This window comes from Monodelphis domestica, chromosome 6, assembly GCF_027887165.1.
Source record: "Monodelphis domestica isolate mMonDom1 chromosome 6, mMonDom1.pri, whole genome shotgun sequence".
In the NCBI taxonomy this organism is placed as follows: domain Eukaryota; kingdom Metazoa; phylum Chordata; class Mammalia; order Didelphimorphia; family Didelphidae; genus Monodelphis; species Monodelphis domestica.
The window spans coordinates 234,275,144-234,290,320 of NC_077232.1; the positions used below are offsets into that span (position 1 = coordinate 234,275,144).

The 15,177-nt window shown below is 37.3% G+C and overlaps 1 protein-coding gene across 1 annotated transcript in view; it reads left to right on the top strand.

Annotated features, from left to right (window-relative positions):
• The window catches only part of FAM149A (family with sequence similarity 149 member A), a 72,295-nt gene that overhangs the window by 1,355 nt on the left and 55,763 nt on the right, over positions 1–15,177 (top strand). The gene's annotated exons all lie outside the window — the stretch shown is intronic.

Genomic DNA, 15,177 nt, shown 5'->3' on the forward strand with positions numbered 1-15,177 from the left:
CAGGAATTCTCCCCACCTCTCACCCTCGTCTTTTGGGATCTTCCTCAGCATCTTCCCTCCCAAGTTTCCCAATAAACAGGCTATTTGATCTTCCCAAACTGAGCTATACTTCATTCTTTTCGGAGTTCCTGCCCGGCAAGGCTTAGGGTGTAGTGGGAGCCCTCCTGGTAAAGTTTACCTCCACCTGGCCCTATTCTTAATCGGGGACCAAAGGGAGAAGGGAGGGGACCAGGAAGAAGAGGGAAAGACGTTTTCATTTGTTTGTTTTTGAAGCACTGACATTTATGTATTTGCACTTGCTACTTTAATTTATATTGTCTTCTTGTTTTCTTTGGGCGTTTATCTGATGCTCCCAAGCTATGAGAAACCATTTCTCTTCCTTAGAAATTGGCAGGAGTGACTTTTACCCCAGTAACCAAACACAAACACCAACAAGGTTGAATTTTCTGTAAAACAAACAAAATATCTCCAGATTTAAAAAAAAAAAAAGGAGATGAAGGATAGGTAGAAAGCTTTTATTTGGATCCCAAATGGGCTAAGACTCCCTTGGAAGTGTATGTTTTTATGAGTTTTTCTCATGTGGACATAAAGTATTTCCTTGCCTTAAACTTTATAGTAGATGTTAATATGTTCCCTCCAGGACCCTCTTCCTCCCCTGCTCTCTCCTCCTTCTCTGTTTCTTGCCTGGCTCACTTAGAATCTATTTCACAGGTCAATGGTTTCGAAAACATTAAGAATGCTTTCATAGCTAAAAAATGGGTTATTTTTATAGGGGCATGTTGAGGGCCCAGAGCTGAATATCTTTTTTACAGACAAAACAAGCACACAGTGTTGTAGGTACAGAAATATTCACTCCTAGAATGGCCTTCATTTAGATAGAGATTACTCCCTGGAATCTAGAAAGGCAATGAACACTAATTCCCAACAGAAATTGCCTTCAAAGTGGGGTGGAGGGATATTTTCATTTAACTACAGGCAGGTCTTAGTTATTTTTTAATTTTAATTATTTTAAAATTTTCTTTTCTTTTTAAAAATTATATGTAGAAACAATTTTTAACAATTGTTTTTTGACATTGTCTGATTCAGATTCTCTCCCCCCTTCCTGCCCCTTCCCTGAGACAGGGAAATAACTGGTTTGTTATAGGTTATGCCAGGCCTTAGTTATTTGACTTTAAAATATGTCTTCAATGCTATGTATGCCTAAGTCATGGGGCACATTGTATACAAAAAGTGCCAGAACCATTTTCTAAGACAATTCTATTTCACTTGAGTAGTTGAATGGGAGTCTAAGAAACAAGGTCTTTGTTTTCATCTACTGGCCCTTAGCCTTTTTATTATTAATGTTTCATGAGTAAACAGAGCTATACACCTGCTTTAAACTTGGACCTGATGGTTGTTCATAGGAGATGCTGAATATTTGACATTGGAAAGGATTTGTAGAACAGGTATTTTGGGTTTTATAATTTTGAGTATAGAGATTATGTTTTCATCATCATCAAGTTCCTTCCTTCCTTCCTTCCTTCCTTCCTTCCTTCCTTCCTTCCTTCCTTCCTTCCTTCCTTCCTTTCTCTATTTTCCTTGAAAGTGAGGTATGTCACAGAGAAGATGCTCTTTGTTTGTAACCTTTCCAATGGAAGGTATGATGTGCATAAATAAACATATACAAGTCAGAAGATGAAATACAACAATACAAATACTTTGGAACCTAAGAGAAGTACTTCTGGCAGAGGATCAGTGCACTGGGTTAAGCAATGGATCAGGATAGACTTTATTTTTTTAAAACCTTAACATTCTATCTTAAAATTAATGCTGTGTATTGGTTCCAGGGCAGAAAAGTGGTAAGGGCTAAGCAAAAAAGACTTAAGTGACTTGCCTGAAGTCACACAACTAGTAACTGTCTGAGGTCAAATTTGAACCCAAGATCTCCCATTTCCAAGCCTGGTTCTCAATCTATTGAGCCCTCTAGCTGTCCCTTTATTATTTTTTCGTTAATGAAATCACCCATTGTTTCTGTTTTTTAACCTCAAATACTTTTAAAAGCTCGTAATTTTTAGTATAGGCTTTTCCATTTACTGACATGCCAAGATGGGCACTCTTCCCTAAATTCTCCCCCATCAAAAAAACAAAAACAAAAAAAAATCTTGTCTTAGCAGATGATTTTCATGAGTTACTGTTGAAAAATTCCCTTAAAGAGATTAATCTTTAGATGAAAGTCTTGCAGTCCAACATCAGTTTTATATTCTTTCCATCTTGGTAGGACCTGATTGATGTATCTTAAACTCGATGATACAATGTTTGAGAATCCATCACAACCTCTATTTTTGTAAAGGACTTTGCAAATTTAAAAGTACTACATAAATATATGTGAGTGATGGTAATGGTGATGAAGCACTGGGGATAAACTTTAATGGAGAAAGCCACTGTATGCTTAACACTGCCTTTAGTTTTTCTTTGCAGAAAAGGACATTCTGCCTTAGTAAAGATACTCAAATATTCTGAAAACTGGTTTACTTTTATACCATCAAAATTGTTGAACAATAGACAAATAAAACTCTTTAACACTTGCCTTAAGATTCTCCCTGGTTTTTGCCTAATTGTTGTCTTTTTACAAATAATATCTCATTTGATCCTCACAAAAACCTTATGAGGTAGTTGCTATTATTATTTCCATTTTACAGTTGATGAAACCGAGACATATTAAAGTTAAGTGACTTGCCCAGGATCATACAGCTAATCACCATCTGGGGCCAGATTTAAATTCAGTTCTTCTTTGACTATGGGCCCAATGTTTTCTCTACGGTACCACTTAGCTGCCTAATTATTATTATTATACAAATAGATTTGAAGACCAATTATATTTTGAATATTTTTAAGGCTTTTGCCATAGGCAGCAAAGAGCTTTTGGAAATAAAGCATTGGATCCTATATGTACATTCTTACATAGAGAGAGAAAACAAAAACAATATTAGAGCTAAACACAAAAACCTTCCACTAATAACATTTATTTAGTGTATTTACTTTGGAGCCAAGTTCATCTAAAGGCAAAGCAATATGGTGTCCTGAAGTACTGGGTAAGAACATTGGAGTTCATGGAACAATCTAGTTCAAACCCTTTACTTTATTGATAAGGAAAGTGAGGCTCAGGGAGGTTGTCCAAAGTCATATACAAGTACTAAGTGCTGGTTTAGAATCCAAGTCTTCTGACTCAGGAGCCAATGCCTTTTAAAGTGTGTGTACTTTCTTGCTTTGCCATGAATCCTACCTCAAAGAACTCTTTGACTGGAGCTTTTTCCAGTACACAATCTCGTAGTAAGGAGACCATTAGCTTATTCTTCGATAATGAGGGGCTAAATTCTGTGTCTATCTGCGTGGAAAAAGTAATTACTTCAATGCCTTGCCATATATAGTGGTTCTTTGTCTTCTGGAGTCCCAGACAATGCCATATATCCCCCATCTGGTTCTTCCTGCACACATTATTTCTTCCCCCTATTAGAAGAGGACCTCCATTAAAACAGGGACTACTTGATTTTTACAATCATTCATTCATTCACTCATTTAGTTTATTATTGTGGAGGGTTTAAGGAGAAATATTTGGACAAAAGTAGCACCAGATGAAAGAGTACTTAACTTGAATAAGATCATGGATCCATTGAATTACTATTTTTTTAAGACCCTTACCTTCTGTCTTATTGTAACTTCCAAGGCAAAAGATCAGCATGGGCTAGACAATCCCAGTTAAGTGACTTGCCCAGGGTCACACAGCTAGGAAGTATCTGAGGCCATATTTGAACCCAACTCCAGACCTGGCACTCTCTCTACTGTGCTCCCCAGCTGCCCTGATCTATTGTATTATAAAAAGAACCTAGTACAGTAATAGATACAAAGTAGGCATTTAGTTTTGAACTGTTGCTAATTTTCATCATTTCAGTCAAACCAAGATAAAAAAAAAAAACTGCCATGCTTGGGAGGGTGGGGAGAGGAGGGTATAGCTAGATGGCTCAGTGCATAAAGAGCCAAACCTAGAGACAAAAGGTCCTGGGTTCACTTCTGGCCTTAGATACGTCCTAGCTATGTGACCCTGAACAAGTCACTTACCCCACATTGTTAGCCTTTAACACTATTCTGCTTTGGAACCAATATACATTGTTGATTCTAAGATGGAAGGTAAAAAATCCTGCTATTCTCAATGGTTGCCTGATCATCCAGCTTGGAAGAAAACAGGGGAGAGGCTCTAATCTGGTTAATGGGAGAAGAGTGAGGTGTGGGTTTGAATTGGGTAGGAGAAACGATTGATTTAATCTCTAAGGCCTTCAGTTCAAATTTTTGCTCTGTTACTGTATGAATTTAGGTTAGTAATTTTTCTTCCCTGGGTTTTGGTTTTCTTATCTGTAAAATAAGGGAAAACTGGATGAAATGAGCCATAAAGTTCCTTTAAGCTCCAATTCTCCAAATCTTTGATCTTTTGCTTTGGGAACATTTGCTCCATGGTACTACTGAACTATAAAAGAAATTTTCATTGAAGGTGCTTGCCTGAAAAAGGGCAAGCCTTCTAAAGGGCCAAGATGTCCCATATGTTTGAAGTATAAAACTTATAATACTTCATACACAGAAAACTTGGCTTTCTGTTTTTAGGGCTGGAAGGAAAATATTTCCTGAAGCCTGAAGTGACAATATTGGATAGTGTACAGAGACCCTCAAAGATATGGGTTTGAGTCCTGCCGCTAATATTTTTTTCACATAATTCATTTTTTTAGAATATTTTTTTTCCTGATTACATGATTCATGTTCTCTCCTTTCCCTTTCCCCTTCCTTCTCCCAGATCTAATAAGCAATTCCACTGGTTTATACATGTCTTATTACCCAGAAGGAATTTCCATATTATTCATATTTGTAATAGAGTAATCTTTTAAAAACCACAACCCTGAATCATATACCTATATAACTAAGTAATAAATCATATGGTTTTCTCTTATGTTCCTACTACCATAGTTCTTTCTCTAGATGTGGATAACATTCATTTCCACGAGTTCCACTGGATTATTCTTGATCATTGCATTGCTATTAGTAGAAGAGTCTGTTACATTTGATCATTCCACAATGTTTCACTTTCTGTATACAATGTTCTGGTTCTGATCATTTCATTCCACATCAGTTCATGGAGTTCTTTCCAGTTCATATAGAAATCTAGCCATTAACCATTCCTTACAGCACGATAGGATTCCATCACCATCAGATACCACAATGTGTTCAGCCATTCCCCAATTGGAGGGCATCCCCTCATTTTCCAATTTTTTTGCCACCACACAAAGAACAACTATAAATATTTTTGTACAAATATTTTTTAATATATCTTTGGGGTACAAACTCAGTAGTGGTATAGCTGGATCAAAGGCTTGCCTCTGATATTTATTGGTTATATGCACAAGGCTCATCAAGAACCACTTACCTTCTCAGTGACCCAGGTTCTTAGACTACAAGTTCAGAGCAGGTGCTAATCTTCATTAGTAAAGGGCATTTCCTCATAGGGAGTTTTCTATCACAACAAAATTACAGGTCTTGTCTGGGAGACCCAGGAGGCTCCATGTTGTTGTAACAAGGATTCATTAGTCAACCAAATCTGCGTGGAGAGAAAAAGGAGGATGAGGACAATCTCGATGGGTGTAGGAAACAATTCCCTGCTCTGGAACACAAAGTCCTTCATGAAGATAATACAAACTACTATGGAAATTTCCTTTTTATCCCAGAATCCTCCTTTCTCCCTTTCCACTTGCCTCACAAAAACCCAAGAGTATTTTAAATCTCTCTCATTTATAGCTATTTCTATCTTGGGCTTTTTTTGTTTGGTTGCCCGGGAGATTTTCTGAAGTTCAAGGTGTTTTCTGCTGGGACCTTGCATTTCCTTAGGGACCTCTTGGTGAGTGAACTCAGGCTACACATCATCATATGACTTTCCATCTATTCTTAATGATAGTAATGACTTCAATTTGGCTAGTTATTGAATGAAGGCATTGTGCTCTCAGAGGGAGAAAACAAGTAGGTTTTTTTTCTTGTTATCTTATATAAGAATTTCTTATTATTAAATCTCTCTTGTTTGGACTTGCTCATTCATCTCATGCTACATCTCTTGAAGCAAAACATTCAAAACTAAAGTTGAAACCCCAAGTTATACCTCACAGCTGGCCAAATTTCATCTACTTTATATCTACATATATTTATATGTATATACATATATATAATTGCTTTTGAGGACTAAACAAGCATATGTGTCATATATGACAATATGTCATTGGATGTTATTCTCAGAATAAAGTTTTCCTATGACACCATTCACTGTAATATATAAATATTAGGTACATAGTTCCTCTAAGTGAAGGTGATAATACAAAGATTCTCACACACTGAGGAGCAGCATGGTATTGGGGAGAGAGTACTAGACTTTGGAGGCAAGAAAATCTAGATTCAAGTTCAGCTTCAGATTTTGTCCCTGTGTCCCTGGACAAGTAACTTGACATCCTTATGCCTCAGTTTCCTCATCTATAAAATGAGGGAGTTAAACTCGCTGACCTTTAAGGTCCATTGTAGTAGCTAGGTGGGTCAGTAGAGAGAATGCTGGACCTGTGTGTAACTAAAAAATCCTGAACCCTTGGATTCCATCTTCCAAAATTCTTTGCTTGCCCCAAGAATCCTTTTCCCTTCCTTTATGTTTGTGTTTGTTACATGTGTATATAATTTTGTGGCTCCTCCCTCTCTTCTCTCTTCTCCCGCATGCATGTTCTGGGAAAACCTTTTTTACTGAAGGTTTTTTTCCCTCTACTATCAAGTGATATTTGATAAATCTTATAAAATATAATTCTTGGAGTATTGGATATTAATTTTTTAATCTACACCTGGAGGAAGATAACCTTGAGTTTATACCTATTTTTAGACACTAATTGAATGACCCTGGGCAAGTCACTTAACTACTATGGAGATGATAATAGCATCTACCTTCCAGAATTGTCATGAGAATCAAATGAGATAATATTATAAAACACTTTGTAAACCCTAAAGTACAGTATAAATGCTAGTTATTATTGTTATTAAATTTGTGATTTTTTTTTTGCTAACAACAACATAATAGTATATTTTTCTTTAAATTCTCAAGTTATAGGAATCATTTACATGGACCATTTACAAATTGTATTGTTTTTCAGTCATGTCGGACTCTTCATAATCCCATTTGGGATTTTCTTGACAAATATACTGGAGTGGTTTGCTATTTCCTTTTCCAGCTTATTTTCCAGATGAGGAAACTTAAGCAAACAGGGTTAAATGACTTGTCCAGGGTGATATAACTAATATGAGCACATGAGGTCAGAATTGAACTCAGATCTTCCTGACTGTGGGAGGGGTGCTCTATCCACTTAGCCACCTAGCTGCCCCACAAATAGTGTGTGCCCTTCTAAAAGAACAAGTACTACACAGACATATACAACATGGGATGTGATTCAATTAAGTATTAATACCAAATGGAAACAAATGATGACTTACTCCCTGTGGAAGACAAAAATACCCTAAGGAGTAAAAAAAAAATAGAACACACTACCTTGTAACGCCTAGTAACAGTGACGCAAAATAAAAGGGCTTGTAAATACATTATTTTTATCCAGTAAGGGGGAAGTTTAAGCACTTCTCAGGATTCTATCACACCTTTGAGTCATAGCCCCAGAAGATGAGTCAAGCTATGGCCCTCTTCACATGGGTTTAATGTTTAATTATTGAAGCTCAATGAAGACTAGAACTAAAATAATTAAATGAAGCATTTCCTATTAAATTATATTTTTTCACAGCCTTGGTGTGCTCACAAATTTATGGTTATTATTGCTGATTACAATATACTTCCAAAATACAATGAAGCCTCATTACAATACAAAAAAGGAACTAGATTAAACTTTACTTTGTGAGATAACTTCAAAAAGTAATCAATCATTAAGCCAGTGTGTGTGAGCTGTGCCTATGTGCCAAGTACTATGGTAAACAGTGAGATATAAAGAAAGGTCAAAAGTATCTCTGCCCCAAGAAAGTTTACATTCCAGTGGAGGAGACAACTTGCACAAAATTAGTAACCTACAAGATACACAGAGAGTAGATGGAAAGTGACTTCAGAGGGAAAGGGATTTGGAGCTGAAGGCACTAGATGAAGCCTCCTATAGTAAGTAGGATTTGAGATAAGTCTTGAAGAAATGTAAGGAACTATAAAGTGGACATGATGTGAATCTGAATTCTCTGAAAATGCTCAATACAGTTAAAAAAAACCCTTACTTTCTGTCTTAGAATCAATATTATGCTTTGGTTTTGAAGTAGAAGAGTGGTAAGTGCTAGGCAGTTGGGGGTTGTCACTTGCCCAGGGTCATATAGCTAAGAAGTGTTTGAGATCAGATTTGAACCCAGGACCTCTTGTCCTAGGCTGGCTCTCAATTCATGAGTCACCTAGCTGCTCCCAGGAGGCAACTTTTAAAACTTATTTTTTTTTATTTTGACATTCTAATGAAATCCTTCATCTTGTATATTTTGTATCTCCCTGCTAATTTTATTGCATAATAATTACTTAAAAGTGATTTTTGTGTATACTTGATAGCCACTGAGTTTCTTTCTAATTCTTGGAATCTGTGATTCCATTTAATAGCAAATCAAATATTTTATTCATATCAGCAAGGCATGCATTGAGAATGTATTGTCTTTCTAGGAAAAAAATAGACAAAGAAGAAGCAATTAGATATGGCACTTACTGGTGGAAAGGTTATCCCTGTACGTAAGCATTTTTTAATTAGAAGACTCCACTCAAGTGTTTAGGAGAAGCACCATAATTAAATATTGACAACTATGATCCTTCCTGTGAGCTCAGATTGAAGTTTATCAAGTTTTCAGAGTATGCTGTTTATCTCCCTTGGCTAATGAAATATCAGACATTTCATCGTGATTACCAATAAACATTAAATCTTTTTAAGGACTTTAGATAATAGACTCTGAGATATCTATGACTTGAAAATAATGCTAAGATTGGAGTTATCCTCTCATGCTTCTTCATGGTTTAAGAGAACTCTGAGTTCCTGAAGGCCATACCAGACAATATAAGTTTTTTGAAGATTCCAGCCAGTACCAGCCCAGTGATGGATTGAATGTCTGTCCCTAAGTACCTCCAATTAAGTTCCAAGAGTTTCATCTAAACAGGTTGGCCACTAGTTGATTTTCTTTTCTTTTTCCTTTCCTTTCCTTTCCTTTCCTTTCCTTTCCTTTCCTTTCCTTTCCTTTCCTTTCCTTTCCTTTCCTTTCCTTTCCTTTCCTTTCCTTTCCTTTCCTTTCCTTTCCTTTCCTTTCCTTTCCTTTCCTTTCCTTTCCTTTCCTTTCCTTTCCTTTCCTTTCCTTTTCTTCCTTCCTTCCTTCCTTCCTTCCTTCCTTCCTTCCTTCCTTCCTTCCTTCCTTCCTTCCTTCCTTCCTTCCTTCCTTCCTTCCTTCCTTCCTTCCTTCCTTCCTTCCTTCCTTCCTTCCTTCCTTTCTCTCTCTTTCTCTCTCTCTTTGTCTCTCTTTCTTTCTTTCTTGTCATAGTATTTCTCCAATATTATTTCTAAACTATAGCTTAGATGGATTAATGAAGTGATGGAAGGTATGCACACACTGATAAAATAATAGAGCCTTAAAATGTAGTCATAAATTGTGGTAGGAATTGTTATTTGATCAATTATTTTTAAAGTGTTTTAATGACAAAAGTGATTTGTTATTTATTTATTTTGGGCAGACCTGTGATTTCACTGCTGAGGGGGAACCATTAATGAGAAAATTTCTTAGTCTGATATGAATCTATAACGGTTTTGCAATTTACATTCTTAGATCATTGTCAGAACACAAAGGGGTTTGGGGGTTTGCATTGATCACACAGCTCATTCTCAATTAATCTGGCTCTGAATTAGGAACTGAACCCATATTTTATTGATTCTGAGACCATCTCTCTACACATTGAATTTAAATTAACTCAATATTATTGTTCACAATTATTTCTTTAATCAAGAATATTAATGGCAAGTTGAAAAATATTCATGATATATTCCTCAGAATTTGGAAAAAAAATCTGAACTTTAAAAATGAAGTGAGGTTCCGGTCAAGATGGCGGCTTAGAGAAAGCTAAAGTTCAGATCTCCTGAAACCCTTCCTTACTGATCTCAAACCGAATGCTCCTAGGACACCGAAATTCAAAACAATCAACAGCATAGACCCGGGGAGTCCTCCTCCTGGACCTGGACCTGGATCAAAAGGTATGCCCCCCCCCCAAAAGCCAGAACCCAAGACCACTCAGACCTAAGGGGTAGGCAGAAGGAAGGTCCTAGGACCCATCCCCCCCAACCCAGAGCTCGGAGTCCGAGTCCGAGGCAGCAGAGGCAACCTCAGAGCCCCACGGCCTGCTATTCTGAAGGCCGCTTCCTGAAAACAACCCAACCCAGTGGAGGGGGCACCCAGACAGCAGGGAAACAGAGAGGGACGGGGGAGCTCGTAACCCCCTGGGAGGAGCCCTCGGAGCTCTGGGAAGCCGCGGCCCCTCCCCCTCAGAGAGCAGGGTCTTCTGAAACAACAGCAACCCTCAGGACTGGCAAAAGGGCCTCGGGAGCCGGCTATTCTGAAGGCCACATCCTGAAAACAACCTAATCCAGTCGAGGGGGCACCCAGAGAGTCTCACGAAAAAAGTCCCTGCCTCAAGGCATACTAAATTCAACCCAGGGAAAGCTAATATCATTAGGAGCCCTCAGAGCTCTGGGAAGCCGAGGCCCCTCCCCCCACAGAGTGCAGGCGCTGGCCTGCTAAGGCACAGGAACAAGGGCCAAGCTAGGCTTAGAGCGTGGAAGTAAGGCAACGGAGAAGCATCAGGAGGGTGCCAAGGAGAGGAGGGCAGTAACAGGGACACACCAGCAACTCCTGGCTTCCTGGGAAGACAGAACAACAACTGCATAGAACAGACAATCTGCCTAGGGCTAAAACCTCTGAACACCAGACAGAGATAAGAAAAGCTAATCCCCCCCCCCCACTCAGATAGAGATGGCAAACTCCACAGAAGCAAAAAAGTCCCAAAATTCAAAGAAAAACAAGAAGGGGGTGACTTTGGACACATTTTATGGAGCAAAAATACAAAACACAGAGGAGATAGAAGAGGAAACAAAAGCAAATGATCTGAAACCTTCCAAAGGAAATGGAAACTCTCCACAAACCCATGAAGAATTTGAATCTGAAATGATCAAAAAGATGGAAGCCTTCTGGGAGGAAAAGTGGGAAAGAATGCAAAAGAAATTTACGCATCTACAAAACCAATTTGACCAAAGTGAAAAGGAAAACCAGGCTTTAAAGCAAGAACTAATAAAGCAAAGCCAAAAGAGCAAGAAATTAGAAGAGAACATAAAATATCTCACCGACAAAGTGACAGATTTGGAAAATAGAGGGAGAAGAGACAATTTAAGAATATTTGGACTTCCAGAAAATCCAGAAATAAACAGCAAACTCGACATCATAATACAAGAGATAATCAAAGAAAATTGCCCAGAGATTCTAGAACAAGGGGGCAATACAGCCACTGACAGAGCTCACAGAACACCCTCTACACTAAACCCCCAAAAGACAACTCCCAGGAATGTAATTGCCAAATTCCAAAACTCTCAAACAAAAGAAAAAATCTTACAAGAAGCCAGAAAAAGACAATTTAGATAAAAGGAATGCCAATCAGGGTCACACAAGACCTTGCAAGTTCCACTCTGAATGATCGTAAGGCATGGAACATGATCTTCAGAAAGGCAAGCGAGCTGGGTCTTCAACCAAGAATCAGCTATCCAGCAAAACTGACTATATACTTCCAAGGGAAAGTATGGGCATTCAACAAAATAGAAGATTTCCAACTTTTTGCAATGAAAAGACCAGAGCTCTGTGGAAAGTTCGATATCGAAAATCAAAGAGCATGGAATACCTGAAAAGGTAAATATGAAGGAAAGGGGAAAAGGAGAAAAATGTTATCTTCTTCTTTTACTCAAACTCTCTTCTATAAGGACTACATTTATATCAATCTATGTATACTAACAGGTGGGGAAAATGTAATGTGTAAATAGGGGGAAAAGAAAGACCAAATAGAATAATCATTCTCACACAAAGATTCACATGGGAAGGGGAGGGGAAGAAAACTCCTATAAGCAGGAGAGGAAGAGAGTTTTTACTTAAACCTTACTCTCAGGGAAATTAACTCTGAGAGGGAAAAACATCCAGATCCATTGGGATCTTGAATTCTATCTTACCCAACAAGGGTAGGGAGAAGGGAAAACCAAGGGGGTGAGGGGGAAAGGGAAAACAAAAGGGGAGGGAAAGAGAGGGGGGTGGGAGAGGGAACAAAAGGGGAGGGACTAAAAAGGGAAACATATCAAGGGAGGAGATAAGGGGGACTGATTTAAAAGAAATCACTGGACTAAAAGGTAGAGCCAAAGGAAAAAATGTTAGAATTAGGGAAGGTTATCAAAATGCCAGGGAGTCCACAAATGACAGTCATAACCTTGCACGTGAATGGGATGAACTCACCCATAAAACGTAGAAGAATAGCAGAATGGATTAGAATCCAAAACCCTACCATATGTTGTCTTCAAGAAACACACATGACGCAGATAGACACCCACAAGGTCAGAATTAAAGGATGGAGTAAGACCACCTGGGCCTCAACTGACAGAAAGAAGGCAGGAGTGGTAATCATGATATCTGATAAAGCCAAAGCAAAAATAGACCTGATCAAAAGGGATAGGGGATGTAATTATATTTTGTTAAAAGGGACTTTAGATAATGAGGAAATATCACTAATCAACATGTATACACCAAATAATATAGTACCCAAATTTCTAATGGAGAAACTAGGAGAATTGAAGGAAGAAATAGACAGTAAAACCATATTAGTGGGAGACTTACACTAACCATTATCAAACTTAGATAAATCAAACCAAAAAATAAATAAGAAAGAGGTAAAAGAAGTGAATGAAATCTTAGAAAAATTAGAATTAATAGACATATGGAGAAAAATAAATAGGGATAAAAAGGAATACACCTTCTTCTCAGCACCACATGGCACATTCACAAAAATTGACCATACATTAGGTCACAGAAACATAGCACACAAATACAGAAAAGCAGAAATAATAAATGCAGCCTTCTCAAATCACAAGACAATAAAAATAATGATCAGTAATGGTACATGGAAAACCAAATCAAAAACTAATTGGAAATTAAACAATATGATACTCCAAAATCGTTTAGTTAGAGAAGAAATCATAGAAACAATTAATAATTTTATCGAGGAAAATGACAATGGCGAGACATCCTTTCAAACCTTTTGGGATGCAGCCAAAGCGGTAATCAGAGGTAAATTCATATCCCTGAGTGCATATATCAACAAACTAGGGAGAGCAGAGATCAATCAATTGGAAATGCAAATAAAAAAACTCGAAAGCGATCAAATTAAAACCCCCCAGCAGAAAACCAAACTAGAAATCCTAAAAATTAAGGGAGAAATTAATAAAATCAAAAGTGATAGAACTATTGATTTAATAAATAAGACAAGAAGCTGGTACTTTGAAAAAACAAACAAAATAGACAAAGTACTGGTCAATCTAATTAAAAAAAGGAAGGAAGAAAAGCAAATTAGCAGCATCAAAGATGAAAAGGGGGACAGCACCTCCGATAAAGAGGAAATTAAGGCAATCATTAGAAATTACTTTGCCCAATTATATGGCAATAAATACACCAATTTAGGAGAAATGGATGAATATATACAAAAATATAAATTGCCTAGACTAACAGAAGAGGAAATAGAATTCTTAAACAATCCCATATCAGAAAATGAAATCCAACAAGCCATCAAAGAACTACCTAAGAAAAAATCCCCAGGGCCTGATGGATTCACCAGTGAATTCTATCAAACATTCAGAGAACAGTTAATCCCAATACTATACAAACTATTTGACATAATAAGCAAAGAGGGAGTTCTACCAAACTCCTTTTATGACACAAACATGGTACTGATTCCAAAACCAGGCAGGTCAAAAACAGAGAAAGAAAACTATAGACCAATCTCCCTAATGAATATAGATGCAAAAATCTTAAATAGGATACTAGCAAAAAGACTCCAGCAAGTGATCAGAAGGGTCATCCACCATGATCAAGTAGGATTTATACCAGGGATGCAGGACTGGTTCAATATTAGGAAAACCATCCACATAATTGACCACATCAACAAACAAACCAACAAGAACCACATGATTATCTCAATAGATGCAGAAAAAGCCTTTGATAAAATACAACACCCATTCCTATTAAAAACACTAGAAAGCATAGGAATAGAAAGGTCATTCCTAAAAATAATAAACAGTCTATATCTAAAACCATCAGCTAATATCATCTGCAATGGGGATAAACTAGATAAACTGCTCATGGATAGGACGAGCCAATATAATAAAAATGACCATCCTACACAAACTTATTTATCTATTTAGTGCCATACCCATTGAACTCCCAAAATATTTCTTTACTGATTTAGAAAAAAACCATAACAAAATTCATTTGGAATAACAAAAGATCAAGGATATCCAGGGAAATAATGAAAAAAAACCACATATGATGGTGGCCTTGCAGTCCCAGACCTTAAACTATATTACAAAGCAGCAGTCATCAAAACAATTTGGTACTGGCTAAGAAACAGAAAGGAAGATCAGTGGAATAGACTGGGGGAAAGCGACCTCAGCAAGACAGTATACGATAAACCCAAAGATCCCAGCTTTTGGGACAAAAATCCACTATTTGATAAAAACTGCTGGGAAAATTGGAAGACAGTATGGGAGAGATTAGGAATAGATCAACACCTCACACCCTACACCAAGATAAATTCAAAATGGATGAATGACTCAAACATAAAGAAGGAAGCCATAAGTAAATTGGGTAAACACAGAATAGTATACATGTCAGACCTTTGGGAGGGGAAAGGCTTTAAAACCAAGCAAGATATAGAAAAAATCACAAAATGTAAAATAAATAATTTTGACTACATCAAATTAAAAAGCTTTTATACAAACAAAACCAATGTAACTAAAATCAGAAGGGAAACAAGAAATTGGGAAACAATCTTCATAGAAACCT